Raw genomic sequence first — 26,252 nt, forward strand, 5'->3', positions numbered from 1 at the left:
CTCCCTGGCTCCTGGAGGGCTACCACAGCAGGAAGGTTTTGAAATGCTGCGAGGAAAAGCCGGAGGTTGGCGCGCTTAGTGTGAGCCTTAAAGTCCCGACAGTTCCACTGGGTGATTTGGATGGGAGTGGCCGTATTGGATTGCTCGGGACGGCGGCACTCTTTGATCACGGCGTCGATGGTCGTTACGCTCGTAAATACAATCAGGCTGAACACATCGTCGGCGATTCCTTTCAAAATGTGCGATATCTTGTCAGCCTCAGTCATGTTGGGATCGGCCCTTTGACACAACGCTAAGGCGTCTTGAATGTAAGTCAAGTAGGGCTTGGTGGGCGTCTGGTACGTACGGCCAATAGCTCTTGTGCATCAAGCTGTTGACCAAACGGCTTGCCAAAAAGGTCGCGGAGCTGTTGTCTAAACATTTCCCAGCTTGTGATTTCGTGCTCGTGGGTCTCAAACCAAATGCGAGGGGTCTTGTCAAGATAGAAAATCACATTCGCAAGCATAACGATTGGGTCCCAGCCCTATTGCTAGCTGACGCGCTCCTACATAGTAAATACTAAAGCACTTGTCCACATTCGCGTTGTTCTCTTCAGTAAAGGTACCGTGATCACGGGGTTGCGTTAGGACGACGTGTACCGGGTTGCTGTGGTTGCCGAGGTAGGTGGCGAAGGCGTATCCTCACCGGGAGCCGTAGTAGCAGACTTAAGGAGGCGTCCACTGCGTGTCTCCGTTGTCAAAAGAGCACCCAGCACTTCCACCACAATCTTACGTGGAAATAACAGTAGGCAGTCCGCAGCCACAACACAGCTCACGAACAACGTCCACTTTTTCACTTCCAGTCTGAGGCTCCCTTCTTGGGTATGTCCTACAACGCCCTGTTACAGTAAGCCGAAACCACGTAACAATATTTACGTCACAAAATGTTTGAGGTAGCAATTTATCGTTTTTTCAGCCACTTTTCTTCTTATAAAAATTCGCTATTTCATCGAACAACGAAAGCGTAGTTGAACACCAATATAGTGTCGGCCTCTTGGCTTTTGATGGTGGCGCAAAATTTCTCTAACTGGATACGCTCACCTGGCAAGACCATGTAAGAATTAAATTACTAATTTTTTTATTTAGTCAATAATGTAATTGGATTGTCGCACAAGTACTCTCTGCCAATTAAAGTGAGCAAGCTTAAGACCGCAGGTATATTGTGTCTCACTTTCTCCCAGCAGGTAATGTTTCTGAATGTAAAGAAAAGACACTGGTGTTTATATTGATACTTATGCATGAAAGTATCAGCCGAATCACACAACAATATATTTAAAGCTACCCCAAATAAATACATGTTATTTTACTATGCTCATTCGGCAACCAAGGCCGGCCCGATGTCTTGCCTGCTGCTCACCCCGATGAGTGTTTGGCATACTCGGCGTTCACTCGGCCACCGACGATCTATCTATCTATCTATCTATCTATCTATCTATCTATCTATCTATCTATCTATCTATCTATCTATCTATCTATCTATCTATCTATCTATCTATCTATCTATCTATCTATCTATCTATCTATCTATCTATCTATCTATCTATCTATCTATCTATCTATCTATCTATCTATCTATCTATCTATCTATCTATCTATCTATCTATCTATCTATCTATCTATCTATCTATCTATCTATCTATCTATCTGTCTGTCTGTCTGTCTGTCTGTCTGTCTGTCTGTCTGTCTGTCTGTCTGTCTGTCTGTCTGTTTAGCCGCCTACGACTTTTAGCTCTCCTGGTCGTTTAGATAATGGTATAAATACCAAACTTAGTATGGCCTAACATGAGTGTATGAAGAACATATTTGACTAGTCATAACATGAAAATCATGACACGTATGTCATGAATGCCATGATTCACATTTCATGGTCCTGCAGCTCTTGCGGTGTTTTCGTTCACATGGCATGTTGCAAAACTGGTATGGTATGGCATGATTGCATGGTGAACACAAGCGACGGATCCTAACATGAAAATCATGACATGCGTGTCATGTAACAACATGACTACATGCCACGCCCATGATGCGCTCATGGCCGTTTCGCTAGCGTCACATATACTGAATTTGGTATTACGGTACGTGAATGGATGACGAAGGTATGTCACTGGTGCAAACATGATAATCATGAGATGCGTGTCATGCAACTACATGACTACATGCCACGCTCATGATGCGCTGGCGGCCGTTTCGCTAGCTTCACATGTACCAAACTTGATATTACGCGACACGAACGGACGACATAGGTAAATGACACATCCCAACATGACAATCATGGCATGCGTGTCATGCAACAACATGAGTACATGCCACACCGATGATGCGCTCGCGGCCGCTTCGCTAGCTTCACACATGCCAAATGTGGTATTACGTGACGCCAATGGATGACGAAGGTATGTGACCGGTGCAAATATGATAATCATGAGATGCGAGTCACGTGAGAACATGACTACATGCCACAGTCAAGGCGCCTGGTCGTTTAGATAATGGTATAAATACCAAACTTAGTATGGCCTAACATGAGTGTATGAAGAACATATTTGACTAGTCATAACATGAAAATCATGACACGTATGTCATGAATGCCATGATTCACATTTCATGGTCCTGCAGCTCTTGCGGTGTTTTCGTTCACATGGCATGTTGCAAAACTGGTACGGTATGGCATGATTGCATGGTGAACACAAGCGACGGATCCTAACATGAAAATCATGACATGCGTGTCATGTAACAACATGACTACATGCCACGCCCATGATGCGCTCATGGCCGTTTCCATTTTACATGTACCATTTCGATGGACGCGGTGCGCGTGCTCGCCGGCGTTGACAAGCCAGGCGTGGGTTCTGCCGTATACACGGAGGCGTGCGCCGTGCTGCGTTGCTTTGACGCATGCGCGTTTCAGCGCGTCCGGCGTCCCTCTGTCACGAAAAGAAAAAGACGCAGTGTTATCTGGGTAACTCACCAGCACGAAATGCAGCATGTCACACTTCGCACTGGTTGCCGACGGGCGGCGCCAACAGACGCTGGTCGCGCCTGGCGTCAGACTATAGAGTGCTCGCGTTTTGCTAACGTATATAGCGTCCCTAGCTGTGCCCAGCGTGCGCGCGCAGTATATTGCGCTCTTCACGATGCGCTCGCGGCCGTTTTGCTGGCTCCACATGTACCAAATTCGGTGTTACGTGATGTGAATGGATGAGAAAATATGTGACTGGTGCAAATATGATGATTCTGAAACGCGTGTTGTGCAAGAACATGACAACATACCACGCTCATAGCGTGTTCGCCGACGTTTCGTTAGCTCCACATATTAGGGGCCAAGCTCCCTATAGCGGCACCCGTTCGTCCCTCGTAGTCGTAGTGTGTAACCACTCCTACGCTTTGACCTCCAAGGTGGTGCCGGTGGGAAATTTCTCATGTGCGTTGTTGAATCATAAAAAAAGAATTCTCAGCGTGCGCGTTAACTAAAAGCCGAATTCTTCTGTCTTTCATTCCCCATTAGCAGCCATTGGCATGTTCCAGTAGGAAACGTTAGTAGAAGTAGAAGTGTTAAAAGCCGACTTCTGCTGTCTCTCATTCCGAGTAGCAGCCATTGTTTACCTCCAAGGTAGTGACTGGTGAGATTCCTCCTGTGCGTGAATAAACAATAAATAATTTTTGTTCAAAACGCCGTTGATTGATGAAATAAACCAACGAAAGACGCCAGATGTTTTCTAAAAGCAAAATGAAAAGACGCCAGATGTTTCTAAAGCAAAACAAAAAGAAGACGCCAGCTGCTTAACGAAAGACGTCAGGTGTTTTCTAAAGCAATTGTTTTATAATCAAAACAATATCGATACAGTTTTGTAGTTGCCGATGCTCGTTGCCGTCGGTGTGTGCTCTTATGGATAAGGATGCCGAAAGGCGGGCGCGCAGAGCAGCGGCGGCGCGCGCTCGCAGACAGGACCCTGAAGTGAGAGCACGCGAGGCAGAAGCGCGCCGGGAAGCTGTGCGACGTTGCCGCCAAGATTCTGCTGTACGGGAACAAGAAGCCACATCAGCAAGGCAGCATCGGCAAGATCCCGCCATACGTGAACAAGGAGCTGCAGGGGCACGTCAGCGTCGGCAAGATCCTTCCGTAAAGGAACGAGAGGCCGAGGCAGCACTTCAACGTCGCGAAGCAGATCTTGAAAACGTTCGACAATGGCAAGTGGCGAGGAAGCGCGCATATCGCCAGGCGAATTAACGGAAGAAAATTTCACGGTATTACTTCGAGGAGCTTCGCCCAATCTCATCATCATTCACCTCGTGCATCTGCCGTCAATTTTTACTAAATTTGGTATCACGTGACGTGAATAGATGACGAAGGTAAACGACACATCCAAACATATTAATCATGACATGGAGGTCATGTACGGCATCATTTACCTCCGCCTCGTAACGTTGTCGTGATTTCAAAGTGGAATATCAAGATTTCTCATTCGTGCTTCGCAAATCATCGATTCCCACTGTACGTGGGATCTGCGAATTTTTTTATTGCGAGTTTTTTTAAAACTTTAATTGTATTATAACCAGTTTTTCAATAAGGGCATTTGTGTGCGCTGCGACGCACGCAGACGTTCAGAAGCGCGCGCATGATTGTTGTTCTGTGAATATTTCCTTGTATCACTGGATTTTCATCATGTCATTATTTTATTAACATTCCACGTATTAAAGTTTTGTTTGTACCTGCTGTAGTTGTTCTTTTTTCATCGCGTATTAGTGTTTTCCCGCTGTTATGTTTGTGATCTCTTGCGTATTGCCCTTGTTTAAATCAAATGCTTGTTCGTTTTGTACGAAATCTCCGTGTCTGCTCTACGAATGCGTCAGTCAGGCCCATACATCACCACACGTGCAACCCCGCACGAGTAGACCGACCTGCAAATAAATTTGAGATGTACCACTTCGAGGCATTTCAGGCGTCGCAGGCCGAAGCGCGAAGTGGAAGCCTGCGAGTCTGCCGCACGTCGATGCCAGATTGGTGGGGCCTCACCCGAAGTGTGTGACACTATCTGGCGTCCACGACAGAATCGGTCAGCCACGTAGTGTTTTCTGGGAGACTGATGGAACCCTGAGCGTTCAGTATGTAGCCGTCCTGTTATTGCTTTGCTGGTCAACAACTGTTTGTAGCAATGGACGACACGAAGTTTGAAAGGCTTATCAAACCGGGCAAGTCCTTTGGTTTTGTAGGCAAGGAGCTGTACAATTTTGTCGAAACAGAACTACAAATACTTAAAGAGGAGCACGATGCAGAACGCTCTAAGCATAGACAACATCTAGAATTTTCGATGTAACACGAGAGAGAGAAATCCAGACTTAGAATTCAGAGGGAGAAAGAACGCCTTGGACTGTGTACCATACAGTCGGATCGTAGCTCAGCCTCTATAATTTCCAGTCCTGTGAAATACGCTAGTTCGAAAAAGTTGGTGCAGTCGCACCTTGATCATGTTCAGCTATTGTGCCAGAAAATTGAAAGTAGGCGGCGCGTGCTTGAGGCATGGGATGCAAGGCACGGAAGGGGCAAAGAGCCCGTATGTGCCAAACCGCTAAGAGCCGGCCAGAATAATAGTATACTGTTGAGGCGGACATCAAGTTCACGAGTGAACTTAATGAGTTGGCTGCTCGAAGTCCCGTTGTGACCACAAAGGCCACTAAAGGCCGCAGTGATGGCGACGAGGCGCTGTGCCTGGAAAGTCTTGTTGATACAGAAATGCCATCTGTAATTGCCTTGGCACAGCCACCCTGTATGTGCGTCGCCATGGCAGCTAACTGTAAAACTCGCAGTACCTCCGGTGCGGCAGGTGAGGATCCCTGTGCAGACAGCGGGACAGAGTCGTGTGCTGACGCACGCTGTGAGCTGGGTAATGTGGAGGCAAGTAGTTATTTCAGGTGCGAACGGTGCAGCCCTGAGGAACACGCTTGCATTGTTCAGCCGTCAGTAGAGTTTCCCGCAAGTCAGGGTGTCCGCAAGTTGAAGAAAAATCACGGCTGTATAGACAGCACAGCAGACGAGGCAGAAGAGACAACTTTTGCTCTGCAAATTATGCAAGCGAACTTCTCGAAAGCGAGCACTGGGCAACGTGCAAAGAGAAAAAGACGCCGCAAAAGCAGGAGGGAAAATAAGGGTGCAAAGTCACCCAGAAAAACAAGAATCGCAAAACAACGCAACCAAAATTTTGTTTGCCTTTTGTAGCATTCGAGAGTCGAGCGCGTCCTGATGCGCCCAACCGGCCGACGCATAGAAGGATGAGGCAGGAATTTGTTCGTGGAGCTCGGAAGATCCAACCACCTTCGCTCCACTGTCCTGCTCGAAGCGCGGTGTACATGATGAAGCAGCACCTTTCGGCCGAGCGACACGACGTGGTCCGGAGACCCGTTTTCATAGAATGAGGCGTCGATGAAGGCATGCCTCCGGGGCGTAGACTAAAGGGAAACAGGCGTCCGTGTAGGGGCCGTGTACTGTTTTGTCTGCGCTGATTCTTAGAACGGCTCCCCCAAGAGCGCGGTCACATCGAACGCGGATAAAAGTTGTGCATATGTACATCGAAACGTAAACGTAACATTCAAGGCTAATGAAATATTTTTTGCTTCAATGTTCATTTTTGTCATTCAATTTTCAAACATTTGATAAATGTTGGGACCAATCGCTTAGCTATATAACTAATTTTCTTGTGTCGTCTCTGTGTTTCTAGATGATATTCTGTTGTTTAAACTTATTACACGTTTAGTTAGGGAAGCTTTGTTTTAGGGACATTGTTATTTAAATAGTTGTGTTTTTTTAAAACCGACCGGTTAGTCATATAATCGAAGTCTAACACGTTAGGTACGCTTGTGTGATAAACATGGTGCTATGTTCTTCAAATCTTTCCTTTTATTATTATTTTGAAAGGAAGTGCTTTAGTGTGCAGCAAGTTCAGGAACTGCGCACAGGCGATCATGCCGATTTGTTTCTCATTCATCTCTTTTGAAAGCTGCGTGTCAATAAGGGACTTTTGTATACCGCTTACAGCGTGTATTTTTGAGTATGTGGCATCAAATAATGCTTACGTGCCTTACCTCTGAAGTGCGCAGCTTTTTTGTCATTTCCCTTTCGTATGTGTATGGACGCGACGTAGTGGGGAGTTGTGACTTTCATCGTATAGTGACTGTGAAAGTGTGGTGTGTCGTGTGTGCTCTGCGATGTCGTCCATGTCAGGGAAATGGTGCGCGAAAAAGAAAACGTGTTGGTGGACGATCGGAATACCGAAAACTCTCGAACAGTGTGCGTTTGTGATTTCCTTGAATATTACGCAGCAATATTCCTGAGAAGGGGGCTGTGTCACAATCGACTGCAATTTTTGTCTCGCCCGCGCACCCCATCGTCGAAGAAAACGCGCCTTTGTGTTGAGAAGACGACATCCCGTAACTAAAAACCCAGTGACAGCGCCGCCGCGTCTTCCCTACACCTGTACCCAAGAGGGCACACATGTGTTCAAAGAAAAGGAAGTGACTTCCAGAGAGTAAGAAAGCACGCATACGCCCCGAAAAAGTTTTGAATGCTTCGAAATCGGCAGTTGACGTACAACCAGTAAGAAGCGTGGTTGTCGGTGTCACAAGGCTCGCGTAGGCGGCGAGTATGTAGTGACCCGTGCAACGTATTGAGACGGCTGCAATTCCGGGCACCCTCGTCGTCTACAAAGCTGGCGAGATCTTCAACGACTCCCCGTCAACTCCCCTATACGCGTACCAAGAGCTGGCCTGGTCTGAATGGAACTTTTTAATGTGACTTTTTTAAAATTTTAATTGTATTATAACCAGCTTTTCAATAGATGTAGCTGTGTGTGCTGCGAAGCACGTATAGACGTTCGGAAGTGCGCGCATGATCATTGTTCTGTAATTATTTTCTTGTATCCCTTGGGTTTCCATCATTGGGTTTCCACCCGGCTGATACACCTATGTCTGAGCACTTTCCTCACTTGAACCCGGTAACTTTTGTTATTTTTTGTTTGCATCTTTCTCAATTTTTGGTCACGCACAAGATGATTTTTCGCTTACCTCCTACGACGCTGACGCTGACACCGACGCTGACTCTGACGCTGACGCCGGAATTTCCGCGAAGCGAGCTATTTAACGCTATCGCATTATTATTGTGAAATTCAAAAGCGTATAACGTCGAACCCCATCCTTGAGGCACATGAGCCACATACCCGTATAAAACGGGCTGCGGTATGCGGATATGCGCCACAGGTGTTGACAGCTTATGTCTTGCCTAGCCCCGCCGCGGTGGTCTAGTGGCTAAGGTACTCGGCTGCTGACCCGCATGGCGCGGGTTCGAATCCCGGCTGCGGCGGCTGCATTTCCGATGGAGGCGGAAATGTTGTAGGCCCGTGTGCTCAGATTTGGGTGCACGTTAAAGAACCCCAGGTGGTCGAAATTTCCGGAGCCCTCCACTACGGCGTCTCTCATAATCATATGGTGGTTTTGGAACGTTAAACCCCACATATCAATCAATCAATCAATCAATCAATCAATCAATCAATCAATCAATCAATCAATCAATCAATCAATCAATGGCTTGCCTAGGGAACGGCAAGGACAGACATTAGTATTTTAAAAGCGAGAGCATTAAGAAAGCCGACATCGGCAACGATCACACGATGAATGCAAAATATATATGTTATGTTTCCATCTAGAACCGAGCTCAAGCATTGTGCGTGGAAATCAAGGATTGGGTGTGGGGGGGGGGGGCAATCAAGATCAAGTCAAGCCAGATCTGGCCACTGCTTTGAAAAAAGGCCCCTTGCATACCCTAGAACATATATTTATCCGAATCTGAGGTGCCTGTTGCTGTTCTTTGTGTATCATTTGCATACTGCTAGACTAGCCAGGGCAGGGGCCAATAGGTTGTACGCCGCGTAAACTCTTTGCACGCTACAATGATATAAAATTGACGAAAAAAAATGAAAGGCCTGTGCTGTACCGTTTCGTTCTTTCTTGGTCGATTTCTCTCGATTGTATCACGCAAAAGTTTACGCACTTTGCATACATTAAACGACCTTGGCCATGAAGGGCATGTCCTGACCACATACTTTTATTGAACAGCAGTACTACAGTTTTAGCAATAAATGTTTAAGGATGACTAATATTTGATAAATGGTTAGCCAAACAGCTTACAACTCCCGTGTTGGAAACATAACTCAACAACGTAACAACCAGTACGCTATATTTTATTTTGCTGAACAATAAAGTGTGCAAACAGCTTCAGAATGACTGTAGATATTTGCGGCATCATTCATTATAGCCGCAAAAATATTTTAACAGTTATAATTTATGACGTTCATGTTAGCCGAATCGATACACCACAGTCATCCATATATAAATTATATATTGAAACATAAAAAGCCCGAGAATGCTGGTATTCTTACAATAAATTCGTTCATATAAGACCATATCGAAAATATTCTTATGAGGTCATGTATCACAGCTACCCGTACATTAGCGTATATGCCCAATGCCTGGTATAGGCAATTATTGAATTTTGATATAGGTGCATATATAAATTTTATCTAAGGGACTGCTTGGCATAACATGGATCCTCACAGCGCTTGATATCGGCCGGAACGTTTTACTCTAATTATACCACGTAAATTTTTGTATGGCTAGAAGAGGAATTTCTTGTTCTGTAACAAGAGTACAAAACTGTGCGGTTAAAAATTAGGCGGCGCTCTTCTCAAACAGCATGTTTCGGTATGCCGGCAGCACCTGTAGAGAATCGCCGGGGTGCTTTCGCTCAGTGGGAGCGCATCAGATGGCGCTGATAAATCGATAGAGCTCCTCCTTTGGTCTCTCGGCGGCCGGGAAAGGGGGCTTTTCCGCTGTCTCTTTATCGGTCAGGGGAAGTGAAAGACGAGAGCCACATTTACCCACCAGCCGAGCACAAAGCCCGTGAAAGGAATACGGCGGAACACAGTCAGCGCACATAGGAGTCACGCTGCAACACCACGACAATCAAGGTAAGCTCCGCTGTTGTGTTTATCAGAAGCGCACCTACGCGCTGGCGATCCTTTCGTTTTTTAGGCGTGCGCCTCGTTTCACGAAAAGAAAAAAACACCATCAGCAATCTTTCTACCAGGCAAAAAGATAAGCGCTCTCTCTGTAGTGCCAACCAAAATTTTTCGGTGGTTGCAAAGTGCCATCAACTCTTGTAAGTGCCTGCCTTCATGTACAGCTGCGTTGTCGTTTCATTGCTGTGCTGTGGATAAATGCAGGCCTGGTTCTATAAAGAGACAGAATAAATGAACTGCAACACTGATTATACAGGATTAGCTACTGCACTTCAGAGATAGATAATATAGATAAGAAATTGAATACCTCTTATAAATATTGGTGAGAAATACGGGCGGAAACAAGCCAGGCATGTGTGATGAGTCCGACCGCGTAATGGAAACAAGAGCTATAAGTCGTCGGCAGGAAGTACACACGCACGCACTTTCATTGCTTCGTGCGTGGCGAGAGAGATCGCAGCTATCTGTCGCAGGTAATCTTGCTATTGAGGGTCACTTGATGCGCTTGCGGTCACAGTTGACCCTATAATCCAAGAAGTGCTTGTGACAGATAAGAAAAGGGCACTTAGCCTCACAGTTTATCATCAAATGCCGGCACGTGGAGACGCAGATGCTTAAAAAAACAGAAAAACAGCAGCAGGTTTCAGTGATAATTGTTAAGGTTCAACGTCCCAAAACCACCATATGATTATGAGAAACACGGCAGGCTTCCGTAATTCCTCATTTGATGCGATAGCAGCATTGTGCCTGGCGAACATACAACAACAACAGCAGTATTTATACCTGAGGTGATGTATTATAATTTATACCCGGGGCAGTATATTTCTGTAATAAAATGAAATATTACTTATGCAACGTTTAAAAAGAATTCATTGAGCACTCACGGATTGTTTCGATTGGTTAATTTTTGGTTGTAAAGAGACTTTTGTGACCTGTTCAATAAGTTATGAGCGTGACAAAAGATGCACAGTGTGCGATTTCATTACTTGTGCAAACAACGTCCAGGCATCCACATGTCCTTATAGTCATGAGCGAAATTATATACGTTCTCGAAGTGTGTTAGAATTGTGTTCGGTTGTTTAATTCAACGGGAGAATACGTCTCATACTCGCTATATATAAAGTTGGTTGAATATTGTTTAAGATCGATGTAATTCACGTGTAACCTCACCTCTAAATTATGTGTCATTGAATAAAAGCACATAGAAGGTGGTTTTGTTCGGGTGTATTACGTCCCAAAGTGACTCAGCCTAGTTTAGGGTTTAATGTCCCGAACCCGCCATATGATTATGAGAGAATCAGTGACTCAGGCTGTGAGAGACGTCATGTTGGAGCGCTTCAGTTAGTTTCGGCCAACAGCCCGCTTTGGCGTGCATCGAAATCCCAGGCCTTCACGATGTCACCTTATTTAAGGGCGACCACCATGATGTGGTGGTCGCCCTTAAATAAGCGGAGGAAGTGTCAAAGCATTGAAGAGGAAACTTGGGATAGGCAAAAGTCGGATGTATGCACTAAGGGACAAAGAAGGCAAAATAACTACCAATATGGATAGGATAGTTAAAATAGCAGAGGAATTTTACAGAGATCTGTACAGTAGCCGTGACAACCACGGCCTTAATACTATAAGAACTAGCAGTAACCCAGATTACACCCCACCAGTAATGATAGAAGAAGTCAGGAAAGCTTTGGAGAGCATGCAAAGGGGCAAAGCTGCTGGTGAGGATCAGGTAACATCAGATCTGCTGAAAGATGGAGGACAGATTGTGTTAGAAAACTAGCCACCCTGTTTACGAGGTGTCTCCTGACGGGAAGAGTACCAGAGTCTTGGAAGAACGCTAACATCATCTTAATACATAAGAAAGGAGATGACAAGGACTTGAAAAATTACAGGCCGATCAGCTTGCTCTCTGTAGTATACAAGCTATTTACAAAGGTAATTGCTAACAGAGTAAAGAAAACATTAGAATTCAATCAACCAAAGGAACAAGCAGGATTTCGAACAGGCTACTCAACAATTGACCACATTCATACTATCAATCAGGTAATAGAGAAATGCTCAGAGTATAACCAACCCCTATACATAGCCTTCATAGATTACGAGAAAGCGTTTGATTCAGTAGAAATATCAGCCGTCATGCAAACACTGCGGAATCAGGGCGTAGATGAAGTATATATAAACATTCTGGAAGAAATCTACAGGGGATCAACTGCTACCATAGTGCTTCATAAAGAAAGCAACAGAATACCAATCAAGAAGGGTGTAAGGCAGGGGGACACAATTTCCCCAATGCTATTTACCGCGTGCTTACAGGAGGTTTTCAGAAGCCTAGAATGGGAACAGTTAGGGATAAGAGTCAATGGAGAATACCTTAGTAACCTGCGCTTCGCCGATGACATTGCATTGCTGAGTAACTCGGGGGACGAATTGCAACTCATGATTACGGAGCTAGACAAGGAGAGCAGAAAGGTGGGTCTTAAAATTAATCTGCAGAAAACGAAAGTAATGTACAACAACCTCGGCAAGGAGCAGTGCTTCGAGATAGGTAATAGTGCACTTGAAGTTGTAAAAGACTATGTCTACTTAGGGCAGGTAATAACCGCAGAGCCGAACCACGAGACTGAAGTAACTAGAAGAATAAGAATGGGGTGGAGCACATTTGGCAAGCACTCTCAAATTATGACAGGTAGTTTGCCACTATCCCTCAAGAGGAAGGTATATAACAGCTGTATCTTGCCGGTACTTAGCTACGGAGCAGAAACCTGGAGACTTACAAAGAGGGTTCAGCTTAAATTGAGGACGACGCAGCGAGCAATGGAAAGAAAAATGGTAGGTGTAACCTTAAGAGACAAGAAGAGAGCAGAGTGGACTAGGGAACAAACGGGGGTTAAGGATATCATAGCTGAAATCAAGAAGAAGAAATGGACATGGGCAGGGCATGTAGCGCGTAGACAGGATAACCGCTGGTCATTAAGGGTAACTGACTGGATTCCCAGAGAAGGGAAGCGGGTTAGGGGGAGACAGAAGGTTAGGTGGGCAGATGAGATTAAGAAGTTTGCGGGTATAAATTGGCAGCAGCAAGCACAGGACCGGGTTAACTGGCGGAACATGGGAGAGGCCTTTGTCCTGCAGTGGACGTAGTCAGGCTGATGATGATGATGATGACCATGATGTAGACCGAACCCATGCCTTCCGGCACAGCAGTTGAGTACCGCCACTACTACGCCACCACGGTGGGCCACCGTTGAAGCATGTCCCGGCGTGTGGTCTAGTGGGTGAAATAGCCGGCTGCTGACCCGCAGGTCACGGGATCGAATCCCGTCTGTGGCGGTGGCATTTTCGATTGAGGCGAAAACGCTGTAGACCCGTGTCCTCAGATTTGGGTGCACGTTAAAGAACCCCAGGTGCTCAAAATTTACAGAGCTTTTTATTACGGCGTCTCTCGTAATCATTTGTTGGTTTGGGGACGTTAAACCCCACGTATAAACGAATCAGTGAACCATTGACGCATCCCTGTGAATGACTACGTGCCGCTGTTGATGCCCGTCATCATTATTCCCAGGCACACAGACAATGATTGAATGAGTGTAGACGTTATAGCTGAGTGGTTGCGAGCGAAGGGGTAGCTCCCGACCCATCGCCTTTCGAGCGTTCGCTGTTAGCAGAACACCGATAAACCAACCACTCAAGCGAAAGTTTCTGCCAGACCAGCATTTACGCAATGATACCAGAATTTTTATATCGCATCTTCATAGGGGCGCGCAGTATTTTACAATAAGGGCTTCGAGATCGACTCCCCAGCCGAGAGTTATATATAACTGGTGACTTCAATGCTTACCGCTACTTGTGAGAAAGATCCAGGGTCAACACTAGAGGAGCACAATTGTGTCCTTCCCCTATGAATACGAACTTTGCGTCGTGATTGATGGCAGCCCTACTTATCTGTGTAGATCAATGTACAGTATATTAGCGTGGACCTTCTTTCCTGTTACATTCGTTTGCCGATACAGTGCACTGGTTTTCGGTTTTGGAAACATGTAATGGTGACCACATGCCCACATACCTTAAGGTTAATGGTTTGCCCAGTCTCAAGTACTCCAGAGCCACCCAGTGCACCAAGTGGTTAAAATACAAGCCAATCAGGGAATAGTGTGTTGGGGGCTTACCCTTGAACCCAAATGACGCAATATATAGTGTCCTACAGTCCACCACGCATTAGCTTACGGAGAGTTCAGCATGCACTAGTTTTGACCTTCAACTTGAGAAACTTCCAGTGATTAGTTGTGGTGTAGAACGACGTTACAAACATTCAAAGTCCAACCATGATAGAAGATTGGCTAGACGAACACAAAAGAAAATACAGCGTCATATAGATAAGCTGGCTACGCGACGATGTGTATCTTTTTGCGAGTCCCCGCATCTAAGAAAGCCTCTGTCGCTTATCTGGAGAACTGTTTGTGGCCTCAGTACAGCCATTAGTCAGCGCCACCCATTTAAATTTCCGGCGCTCTATCTACGCTGTGAAGGGATTGACGGCGCGGAATATTTCTGCCGGAGAATCGCCTGCGGGGTGAGTTCAAGGGTGACAAGGACGCCCAACTGCTGTTTATACTCACCTGATCACCGCATGGAGTGTTCATTTTCAACGGAAGAACTAAACGCTGTGGTTGTTTTGTGTAGACTTTCTTCAGCGCCAGGACCTGACGTAATCACTACTCTCTGTCACCTAGGAGATCAAGCTCGGAAAGCACTCTTGCCGCTATACGACTCTTGACAAACTGGCACGGTCCGAAAGTAAATGAAGTGAAGTCGCCTGATTCCACTTCTCAAGCCTTGCAAGTACACTATGGGCATTTCCTCCTTCCACCCGATCGCCCTTTCATGCTTCGTGTGAAGAGTCACGGGGAGGATTTGGCTAACACATCTGGAATGGTACTTAGAGTATTACGAAATATATTCAGATGCCAAGACCGGGTTCAGACAGGGTCGCTTATCAATCGACAGTGTAGTTTACTTGGTCACATGCGTTGAAGATCAGAAGCCATGTAAATGATTATCTGTTGCTCTCTTTCTTGGCGCTAAAGGGGCTTACGACAACGCCACACACGAAGCCATCCTCAAAGTATTAGGAGAAGTAGGACTTAGTGGCCAGACCTTTATGTTGAATAGCCCGACAACCGAGTATTCTCGTAGCGGAGGAGTCCCGCAAGGCAGAGTGCTAAGCCCGACGTTGTTCAACCTAACATTTATTGGACTAGTCGACAAGCAACCAAGGAGCGTACGAATTTTCAGTTGTGCTGACGATATATGTGTATGGATGCCAGAGGTGACTTGGTTTCAACTTCGCGCTCGACTTCCGAAAGCAGCACCAGCGACATCGTACTATCTACGTAAACAGAAGCTTGAGATCGCAAGTGGAAGTGTACAGTCGTGGCATTCATAAGAAAGGCAATTTCCGCTTGCATCACATCATTTAATGAACAATTTGTGTCGCACAGTCGGAGTCACAAGTTCTTGGAAGTCATAATATCGGGGACCGGTATTTGTCATCTATTCAGGCTCCTTTCAGGAAAAACTTGGGGAGTCTCTGTACAGTATATGTTGAAGCTGTACAGGGTATTGCTTATTAGATTTCTGTGGTACAGTCTATGAGTAATAACCAATATTCTCAAAATTAACCTGCGCACGCTCCAAAGCATTCAAGCCCAGGCCCTCAGGATATGCCTTGATTTACCACGCTGCGCGTTGACGGCTGAAACCATTGCTATAGCTCAGGACTACCCGATCATGATGCATATTACTATTAAAACGATGCGCACTTACCTCAGGCAATATATTAGGAACTCTTTCCACAGCTTGGCGAGCCTCGCTGAAGAAGGGCCCCGAACGACATTTAATGCAATTGTCTGTGGGCGTCATGCATCGCTTACGTCTGGTTATACGCCTGTGGAGAAGCCGGTCTGTCCTGCGCGGTGCATGGCCCTTTCAATTCCAAACTGCAGAAGAAATGAGATTTGCCTGCAGAAGCTTCCTCTTGCACAAGATTAACAGTAACCACGTACATGTCTACACTGATGGTTCAACCTCAGTGTCCAGTTCTAGTGGTGCGGTGGTTATAACAGCTCGAGGAAGAACCGTACGAATCAAGCTGCCACTTGTCACGACGTCTACGGCGGCAGAACTGGTGGCAGAAGTGGCGGCTCCGCCACTTAGCAAGTTCTTAGGGAGCAATCCTTAGGGTGCATCACCTCGCAGAGGCTGAGCAAATGGACTGTGTTTTGCGATTCGGAACCGTCCTTACAGTGCATGTACGCAGTTCTCCAACGAGGTTTCCACGAACAGGTCACGTACGAAATCGTCAATATTCATCCCGGCGTCAAAGAAACAGGCTACAAGGTTAACCTCCAGTGGCTACCTAGTCATTGTGAGATTAGTGGCAATGATTGTGCCGACAACGCGGCTTGCAGATTTCATAAAGAAGAACTCACTTTTCCGATTCCTCTCTCAAGGTGTGACACTGCAAGGCAGGTTTGTCACCCGGCATGTAGTCTATGTGTGCTGGAATAAACCACGCCAAACATAAGACATGCAAGACTCCCCCAGATAAAACCTCAACTGTACTCAACGTAACTCCAACCTCCATTCCGACTTCGTCGGCGGGAAGCTTCGCTTCTTTCTCGGTTTTAGTGTGGTGTTGCCTTCACGAAGGCATATACAAGTCTTATTGACCGACAGTGCGGCAGGCAAGGTCTGCTTTACTAAAGCAGACATCGATCATTTGGTATGCTGTTGCCTTCGATTTGCCTTTGAGCGACGAAAACTTTCTGATGCATTGCGACAATTGGACGATCGGCTGCTCCCCTTGCGGATGCTGCTAGATCACCGTTCTCATTTTTCGTCAGCCCACAAGACGGATAAAGCTCTTTCGTGCTTTTTGAGGAGTACGGGTCTATGGGAACGCCTTTGACTTTTGTATAGCGCCCCCGCTGCATACGCATCAGCTCATTTGGGGACCTTTTTTTAGAGGTGAAGCCTTGTTGGTGAAGCCTTGTTGATGAAGCCTTGTTGGGTCGTGAGGTGAAGGTGAAGGTGGAGGTGAAGGTGGAAGGTGAAGGTGAAGGTGAAGGTCGTGAGGTCGTGAGGTGAAGGTGAAGGTGAAGGTGATGAGGTGAAGCCTTGTTGGTGAAGCGTTGTTGGGTCGAGTCTTGTTGGTGTCCGTTACGCTCCAGAAAATAGAAACTGAGCACCTGCACAACAAAAAACGGGAACATCTTTGCAAAACGACTTTTTTTGTGCATTAGGCAAGTATGAGACAGCAAAATACATGATCACCTGCGCCGTACATCCGTCCGTCCGTCAGTGCGCGCGTTCGTTTGTTCTTCCGTCCATCCACCTGTCCATCTTTTATGCTAGTTGGCGACTTCAACGTAGACATTATGTACGGTAGGACCTAGCTTCGCCTACTTGTCCTCTTTCACTTAGTGGGCACGCCTGAACATTTTCTTTTTTCTCCCTATTGTCTCTCATCTTTATACTTACCCTTTCCCATTCCTCCCACATAGAGTATCCAACCACGCGTGTTCCTGGTTCCTACCTTCTTTCTTGTTGTTCTGCCTTCTTCCCTCCCCTCCCCGAGAGATAGATAGAGATATAATTAACCAGTATTGTAGCATACAGCAATCACCTGCCTTCGGTTCGCGTCTTTCCGAATGTAGTGGCGGCAAGTACACAGTTCTTGGAATGCAACAGCAGAGGTACTCGGTCATCACTATCGTAAAAAGCCTGAATGACTATGTAGTCTTGCACTTTAAACCATGACGCGACATGTCCTGCTGAGTAAAGTTATGAAACAGGCTTCGCTCTCCCTCACATGATCAGAAGGGGTGACGCCCCACTCATGCGCACTTCGGAACGATGCATTGTGGGGTCATTCGGCCAAGTTTCGGGTGTCGTTCATCATATTAACCACCAGTCGCATGAAAGTTATTTTGACATCCCGATATTAAGTGCTTGTGGGTTGTCCCGCAACAGGCTGACAATTTTAGCAGAAATAGAACATTGCTGGCTAATAGCGAGTGTCTGGCAGCGAGATAAGATGCAGTATCAGAATTAATTTTTTTTTGTATTCCGTCCTGCCTGATCGCTGATCGAGCACGAGCAGGTTTTTGCGATGAGGCTGTCGCGCTTTTCTCGTTGCATCACGCTCCATTCAGGCACTCTGGGTACTACTCAAAAGATTTCGACCAAACATGAACAGCGGGCATGATGGATGCAAAAAAAAAAAAAATACGTGAAGCAGAACAGTTTAACATCATGCCCATCTATATCTCGTCGACCCAAGGTTGAGACTGTGCCGCTTGAATGGGCATGCATTTACTGAGACGCATAAGTCGGCAAATCACTCAGACGTGGCCGTGAGCATGAAGCTTGGTGAATTTGGTGGAGTAATATTCTGGTAAGTTTGAGTCCGAGTGAGTCCAGTTGAAGAAAACTTTACCAGTTGAATAAAACTTTAGTGAATCTGAGTTTGATTGAGTCCAGTTGAGGAGAAATATTACTGTCTCGCCGCGGTGGTCTAGTGGCTAAGGTACTCGGCTGCTGACCAGCATCGCGCGATCGAATACCGGCTGCGGCGGCTGCATTTCCGATGGATGCGGAAATGGAGGCCCGTGTGCTCAGATTTGTGTGCACGTTAAATAACCCCAGGTGGTCAAAATTTCCGGAGTCGTCTACTACTGCGTCTTTTATAATCATATGGTGGTTTAGGGACGTTAAATCCCTCATATCAATTAATCAATCGAATAAAAATATTACGGAGTCTGAGTAGGCGTGAACCCTAAGCGAAAAACATATTTCCTGGACAGGTCCGAGTGAGTTTCACCTGTTTTTTAGACCTATGATCTGAGAGCGTGGAAAGACGGAGGAGCAAAGGAAGACTTGGCGATTTTCTCTTCGCTGTCGAAAATAGGAGGGCAAATTATGACATCTAAAATATTCATTCGTAAGCTTTGACAATTTTGCTTAACCCACTCAATGCGGTCTCTCTAGAATATATTGACTCAACGTGATACTCAGGAGTTTAGATCAAAAGATTCTGGCCATTGAAACACGCATTGGGATTATGTCTGCACTTTCCCAAGGCCTGTGATGTCGTTTCGTATAAACACGTTGAGCTTTATTTTTTGGAGGGTACATTGCATTCATTTCACTCACTGTGTTTGCTATATCAAATCCGAATTCTAATATTTACAGTTCTGAACACTCGGATGACGAATAGATTGAAGTGACGTCTTGATAGAAAATATTTTGGTTACTTTTTTACTCTAACTGTATCTTCGTTATCGAGAAGGTAGGCATTGGTAACATTGCTAAATCTCGACAACTCATAAGCACCCAATAAGCCATGACAGTTACCAAATAAAGATAAAACGAAACTTTATGTTATATCTGTCTGCAGCTCTCTTTAGAGAAAGTTTAGGTCTGTAGCGCTCGTGTAGCATACGTGGGAGGAGCTGCGGAAGGGGCAGGAGAGAGGAAGTACTATTCAACCCATCCCTCTTTTCAGTGCCAAAATGATCGTTCGAAGTACATCACTATGAATTTATAAATATAAGGTGACATACTTTGAATAATAAGGACGCACTTCTAGTAGACAAGAGCTTAAAGTACGTCATCCTGGATACATCTCGCACAATGCGCTTTAGATGAAATGATGCTACTTAACTTGCTGTTTTCGCTCGGAAGAATTTTATATCATGCAAGTTTGAAAGATTGGAAAAAACACTGGACTTATTGTATGACTCCGCCGAAGTTATGACCTCGTCGGCAACGAAACTTTGATGCGAAATTTAAAATTTGTGGTATGGGTGGCATATCTCGTTCTTTATTGTCGTCGTGCAACATTAAACCTTTATTACTACAATATTTACATGCGAAATTTCCAATAAAATAAGTTACAGAGAATAGCTAAGCGTATTCTCACAAGAAAATGCTTGTCATAATCGCCGTCTTTGTGATGTACTGAAGACTGCCGAAGATCGTTGCCCCAGATGCAAAGCCGTAATAGTATATTTTAATATTGTTCATCAAACTCAAAATAAAGGTGCTGACCTTCATACGTCCACTCTACGTTACCCTTTTGCAACTAGTTTTGATGACAAAATATCCTATGAGTTTTCACTTCTGGAAGCACGCTGCCCGTAGAAAACACCTGTGTAGTACTGACACGAACAATAGATAGTTGCTTCATCAGTACGATTCATTCTAATTTATATTATTATGGTATGAATTATATTATTTCGTTATGAATTTAAAATATATCTGTTTATGAATGGGAGAATACGCTGGAGTGATACAATAGCGCATCTAATGTGGTTATGGGTGCAAGTGTTTAAGCACAAGTGTACAAGTGTTTATGCTTCGGTGTTTCACCATTATGTCATGAGCATGTAATATAGTTTTTCTTTACGCATTACAGCACATATTGCATGAAGGAAAATGAAAGAGTGACAACTAGTCATGTGCTTAGCGTGCTTGCTTCCACAGGGCACACTGCTCAACCACCGATAGAGTGCGTATATTCAAAAATTTCGAATAAGAAAGTGAACTGCGTTCTGTTCAGCTCACTACCCGAATGAAATCATGCATATTTACAAATCAAATACTATTGTGATAACAAGTATATGGACGCTCTCGGCTGCATTTTGCTGCATGCGCCGGCGTCGGCATCACCGTCACTCACCGTATATGTGTTCGTAGCTATATGTATGAAAATGCAAGAAAGAAAAAAAATCCAGAAAAAGACTCCGGCGCTTTTACCGGAGAGATTCTGTTTTAGTTACCGGGCGCACTAAGGTCACTGTAACGTTGCACAGTCTACGTTAGTCAAAAGAGCGCACTTTTCAGACACAGCGAAGTAACAACTGAGACGCTTATTTGCGTTCATCTGTACCTGAGGGTACGTTTCGTGTGTTATTTGTGCGTGAGAAACGCGGGACACGTTTCGATCAGCTGGCCATTCTGCGCGTGACCTTCCAATTTGTTGCTATCGCGTTCATTGTTTTGGCTTTGCGGCAAAGCTGTGACTTTTTTTTTTTTTACGAATATAACAAATGGGCTGAAATGACGGGAAAGCCTCAGTGCAGCGAAACCCTGTAACGTCAAATCTTTTAAATGCGAAGCATTTCTTAGCGAACTTTGGCGACATTGAGCGTATCTATCTATCTATCTATCTATCTATCTATCTATCTATCTATCTATCTATCTATCTATCTATCTATCTATCTATCTATCTATCTATCTATCTATCTATCTATCTATCTATCTATCTATCTATCTATCTATCTATCTATCTATCTATCTATCTATCTATCTATCTATCTATCTATCTATCTATCTATCTATCTATCTATCTATCTATCTATCTATCTATCTATCTATCTATCTATCTATCTATCTATCTATCTATCTATCTATCTATCTATCTATCTATCTATCTATCTATCTATCTATCTATCTATCTATCTATCTATCTATCTATCTATCTGTCTGTCTGTCTGTCTGTCTGTCTGTCTGTCTGTCTGTCTGTCTGTCTGTCTGTCTGTCTGTCTGTCTGTCTGTCTGTCTGTCTGTCTGTCTGTCTGTCTGTCTGTCTGTCTGTCTGTCTGTCTGTCTGTCTGTCTGTCTGTCTAGCCACTTACGTTTGGGCGCTCTAGTGGTCACCCCCTCAACTTTGCGTGAACCAAAATTAACATGGTAGGGTAAGATGGTTTGACGAATGTGATTGATGCGCCGGTCAAGACATTAATAATGTCACAATCCTGTGGCGTACGTCGTCAAACACTTCCCGCCAGACAGTGGCACATACCCACGGGCGGGTGTGTACCGCTGGTATGAAGGTATGTGCCACAGGTAATTGACAATTGGTATCTACAAAGGAACGACAACACACATGAAGAAGTGAAACTTGCGAGCATTAAGAAATATCCGGTATCGGCAGGATCGACCCTACAATTGCAAAAAATAATTGTCAGGGTCCCAGCTAGAATTGAACCCAAGCATTTTGTGTGGCAATAAATCATTTTACCACAGAGCTATGCCAGGTCTCGGAATTACTTCTCAAATAGACGCTTATTTTCGAGAAAGGTCAATAGTGGCTGCAGTGCTGCCTACCCAGTTTTGTAAACATTACATATGTACTCCTTTGGTACAGCCGCCACGTCAGGTTACCGTCAATAGTGGTTAGTTGCCATGCACTGAAGTTGATTTATGTAGGAGTGTCCCGGGCCAGTATATTCGCGATCATCAGCGCTTACTATCAGCTTCTGGTGTTGCCAATACGCATGTTCCTGGTGGCATCGTTGTGCAAGTGCAAACAACTGGTTATCTAACCGTCTGCAACTCCTGAACGTCTGTACGTGCAACATTTGTACATATATTTAGCGTCATTTCATGACGTGTTGCTCAATAAAAAATATTACAACATGGTCACCTTCTCTTCGCATGTTTCGCATGCTTCGCATAACGCCAATTTTATGTACGTGGGATCTGCCAATTTTTTTGTTTTTATCTAATTATTTATTTACCAGCATGCATGCTGTCCAAGCCTTTATGGGACTATCGACAGTATATTGATCACAGGATGAGCGGAAGTTTTATTTGAAACTTTGGCTCTTCCTCAGTTTTTGCGATGATGCAGCAGCGTTGTAAAAGCCAGTTTCCCTCTCAATCTTGTGACTTCAGATGGCTGCATTCAGCCTCAGAGCCACGATTTTCGCATACGTTTACTTGACTGACACAAACGAAGATGTTGTGTTTGTGTAAATTGTTCTTACAACTGCTTTTGGGGATACTTAAGTGAGCTATGATGACTCGTTCATTTGTTTAATTACATGCTTAGTCGTGAGTGCTGTGTTCAATTGGACATGAATTTATTTATTTTGCTGAATTTTATTTATCGCGTGTGACAAAGTATCATCTCTAACATTGCAGTGACTAGCATTTCATCCTACAGCTACAAGACATCTGCAAGGCTTGAGCAAGTTATGTATAGTAGTTAAGCCCAATTTACGTGATGTCGGCGTTTTTTGTCGGTTTCAATACTTGTTAATGTCCCTTAAACTTTGTACATGGTCAAAAATTGCTGTGGAGTCCGGTGCCTCTTTTTAATATGATTGCCTTCCTCTTCGAGAGCTCTGCGATTCGTATTCACTTCGGTTCTGCAATTCGCTATTCGCACACCTCTGTCATTAGGCATGCATTCCGATTACACTGAAGCCGTGGAGAAAACTATTTTTCTTCGTGCTCCAGCGAAGGCGAAAATAGGTGTCATGATGTGCCCAGACGACAACAGTACCTGTAATAACGGCGTCGTCAATTGTGACACATGAGATCAATTGAAGCAATCCGACAGGAAACAAACCCTATTTGAAAGACTTGATGGCTGTAACGGCAAAATAACTTGACAGAAACAGAAAACCCGCACAGCCTACAATCTTGCTATCTAAACGACTTCTTCACCGCTCACTGGTAATATTGCGCTGATGGGGTCAAAGGAAGACGAAAAGAATAAGTGGGAGATCCGGGATAAAATTGCCTAACATTGCAGCAACGTAGCTGCGAAGGCCAGCCTGACCGAGACCACAACAGCTTCACCGACCTTCTGCAATAATGGAAGGCGCGTGCAGTAATTCGCCCCTTGCGCAAACACGGAACATTTAACGGAGCTAACAAGGGCTAACCGTCTCCACTGTTGCGTCACTGAGCGCAGTCCGCGCGGAGCCATGCCAATGGTTGTCTCGCGCTTGGCAACCAACTCAAGGACGCAATAAATATTCTGCCACCCTTCATATATAAAGGTCCATGTAAGTGAGCGTGTGGTGATGCTTGTTACGTATTGCCGCGTCCATGCGTAGTGTTGAAACGCCGCGATTCATTTCGCTGGGGCAGTGATAGCAGAACTTTATGCTGGTTCGTAACGCTTTCTCTGCGTCGCCACCGACTGCAAGTTGCATACGAAAATTCTGGATGTTGATTGTCCGTACTGTTAAGGAACAGAACGCGAATATTCCAAAAAGAAAGAAGGAATCAACAAACGCAAGCTACCGAACTAGTGCTCACATACCCATCAGCGCCTTTTTGGATTCATGTCATGCTTCACTGCAGATGGGTGTGACGTTGCTGCAAAGTGAAATAAAAGTTGACACTACGAATAGTTAAATCGCCCTAAACTTCAGAAGTTGTCACACATTGGCTCTATGCAGTGTGTGGTGGTCCCGCGAAAGCATCCGAAGTTTCAACCTTGTCTGCAAAGCCGACAGTATTCTCCCCCTTATAACTGCTGTATGTTGGCATATCTCATCCGGTATTTAAGATTTGATCATATCAGCCTACAGTCCCGCTATTTACAAGTATTGCTGTTTTGTGTGAAACTCGTATATATATATATATATATATATATATATATATATATATATATATATATATATTGTCACGGGGTCGTGACGTGGCCGAAGACAGGAAATTTCGTGTTGGGATTTAACTGTTTATTTGGGCGAACCTGTGCCCAGTAAAGGGAAAGTCTAATTACAGCAGCAGTCTTGCACAGATAGCAGTCTCGGACTGATAGCGGCGAACGCAGCGTCGGCCTTCGATCAACAACTCACAAGCGGCGAAGCGCGTCGGCATTTAGGCACCACAAGGAGGTACTTAGCTCGAAGCGGTGAAAAGTTTTTCTTTTGTAGAAGACCGTTTCGTAGAAAGAACGACGCAAGTGCGCGCTTGAATACCTTCGGGACTTCAGCGGTCCTGCCTTCGAGGTATTCTATTAGGGCCTTAAGTTCGGGGTCGGCACGCTGTCGTTCAGCGAAGTCGTCGGTAGTTATCGTTCCCAAGAAGTAGTCGTCATCCGGGTCGTCGGGTAGCGGTTGGTCGACAGGCGCACGAGAGAGACAGTCAGCGTCGGAGTGTTTTCTGCCGGACTTGTAAATGACAGTAATGTCATATTCTTCAAGTCTCAGGCTCCATCGTGCGAGGCGACCTGAAGGGTCCTTCAAGGTGGCTAGCCAACACAAGGCGTGGTGGTCGCTCACAACTTTGAAGGGCCTGCCGTAGAGGTAGGGGCGAAATTTCGACGTAGCCCAGATGTTGGCGAGGCACTCCTTTTCTGTTGTGGAATAATTTGCTTCTGCTTTGGATAGCGATCGGCTGGCGTAACTAATAACCCTTTCAAGTCCGTCAGCCCTCTGCACAAGAACGGCGCCAAGACCTACGCTGCTTGCGTCAGTGTGTATTTCTGTCTCGGCGAATTCGTCGAAATGGGCAAGTAACGGAGGCGTCTGGAGGCGATGTTTAAGCTCCTGGAAAGCGTGTTCCTGTGGCGTTTCCCACTTGAATTCCACGTCGGCCTTGGTAAGGTTAGTGAGAGGATCGGCTATGCGGGCGAAGTTTTTCACGAACCGCCTATAATAGGCGCACAGGCCCAGAAATCGGCGCACGGCCTTCTTGTCAGTGGGTGGCGGGAAGTCGGCGATGGCGGCTGTTTTCCGTGGATCGGGACGAACTCCAGACTTGCTGATAACGTGTCCCAGAAACAAGAGCTCCTCATACGCAAATCTGCACTTTTGTGGCTTCAGTGTGAGTCCGGACGTCTTGATGGCTTGAAGTACAGCTTCAAGGCGCCGAAGATGCTCGTCTAAATTCGAGGAAAACACGACGACGTCGTCCAAGTAGACAAGGCAAGTCTGCCACTTCAATCCTGCCAGTACTGTATCCATAACGCGTTGAAAAGTTGCAGGCGCTGAGCAAAGGCCGAAGGGCATCACCTTAAACTCGAAGAGGCCGTCCGGTGTTATAAACGCCGTCTTCTCTCGGTCTCTTTCGTCGACTTCGATTTGCCAATAGCCAGTCTTGAGGTCCATTGACGAGAAGTACTTGGCGTTATGGAGCCGATCAAGTGCGTCGTCTATTCGTGGGAGAGGATACACGTCCTTTCTTGTGATTTTGTTCAGGCGGCGATAATCGACGCAGAAACGTAGGGTCCCATCCTTTTTCTTCACTAACACCACGGGGGAGGCCCATGGACTCTTGGACGGCTGGATAATGTCATCTCGCAGCATTTCATCAACTTGTCTCTTCATGGCCTCACGTTCTCGCGTCGAAACCC

General features: G+C 45.4%; 1 protein-coding gene and 1 long non-coding RNA gene across 3 annotated transcripts in view; one reads left to right on the forward strand and one right to left on the reverse strand.

The window, feature by feature from the left end:
• Positions 1-9,235: 9,235 nt before the first annotated feature.
• On the reverse strand, positions 9,236-10,492 carry LOC142818043 (uncharacterized). Its single transcript, XR_012895499.1, has 2 exons — positions 10,401-10,492; positions 9,236-10,305 (listed from the first exon to the last, which is right to left on the reverse strand). It is a non-coding gene; the product is annotated as an uncharacterized LOC142818043 (long non-coding RNA).
• Positions 9,866-26,252, forward strand: part of LOC119174088 (hydroxylysine kinase) — a 294,965-nt gene continuing 278,578 nt past the window's right edge. The window contains exon 1 of one of the 2 annotated variants that reach the window (XM_075896241.1): positions 9,866-10,042. The gene's annotated coding sequence lies outside the window, so the exon portion shown is untranslated. The remainder of the gene's footprint in view (positions 10,043-26,252) is intronic. The other variant, XM_037424888.2, reaches the window with a different exon arrangement.

The sequence above is a fragment of the Rhipicephalus microplus genome, chromosome 5, assembly GCF_043290135.1.
Source record: "Rhipicephalus microplus isolate Deutch F79 chromosome 5, USDA_Rmic, whole genome shotgun sequence".
Lineage (NCBI taxonomy): Eukaryota > Metazoa > Arthropoda > Arachnida > Ixodida > Ixodidae > Rhipicephalus > Rhipicephalus microplus.